Source organism: Seriola lalandi, unplaced genomic scaffold (genome assembly GCF_002814215.2).
Source record: "Seriola lalandi dorsalis isolate HSWRI2012SDOR001 ecotype SW California unplaced genomic scaffold, Sedor1 jcf7180002054504, whole genome shotgun sequence".
Classification (NCBI taxonomy): Eukaryota; Metazoa; Chordata; class Actinopteri; order Carangiformes; family Carangidae; genus Seriola; species Seriola lalandi.
In genome coordinates this window covers 1,633,503-1,634,078 of record NW_019525057.1, presented here as the reverse complement: position 1 = coordinate 1,634,078, position 576 = coordinate 1,633,503, and the positions used below count along the sequence as shown (strand labels likewise).

Sequence of the window (576 nt, the reverse complement as noted above, 5' to 3'; positions counted from 1 at the left end):
GGTAGAGAGACATTGAGAGTGGACAGAAAGAAGGAGAGAGAGAGATGCTTCCAGAAAAGATCACAGTAAGACAATTCCCTTGATGTTATTTCAGGCAGATCAAGTCTCTGGCAAAAACACATATCAACTGGGAAGTGTCCGAAGTGGCAGAGTGAGAAGTGAAGTTGCCCTTTCGCTTGCCTGGCACTGAGGTGAGGGTAGCAGGTGGTGGCATTGGTGGGGGAGGGGGGAAAGGAGAGGTGTGGGGGAGGGGGCGGAGGAGTTTGTTATAGGACCAACATGCGATTGAAGAGGCAAAGACTGGTTTCTCAAGGTCATTCATTCAGCGTCAAAGGTTGCCTTCCAAGATGTCTCTGTTAGGCATGCAGAGCATTCTCTGTCGAACAAACCGGTGCTCTCGCGTGATTCCCACATTCCCAAGTCTGGTTACGCCCTCAAACATTCAGTCACATTGTCATCATAACCCTAAAGCTTTAATGTTTAACCCCTACGCCGATGGTAGCTAGAAGCATCATGCCAGCGGTGGGTGGGTAGGTGTTGGTAAAAGGGGTTGTAATGTACATCTGGGGGAGGGGT

At 49.8% G+C, this 576-nt stretch overlaps 1 protein-coding gene across 4 annotated transcripts in view; it reads right to left on the bottom strand.

Moving 5' to 3' along the window:
* The window catches only part of syt1a (synaptotagmin Ia), a 157,860-nt gene that overhangs the window by 29,060 nt on the left and 128,224 nt on the right, over window positions 1–576 (bottom strand). The window lies entirely within an intron of this gene.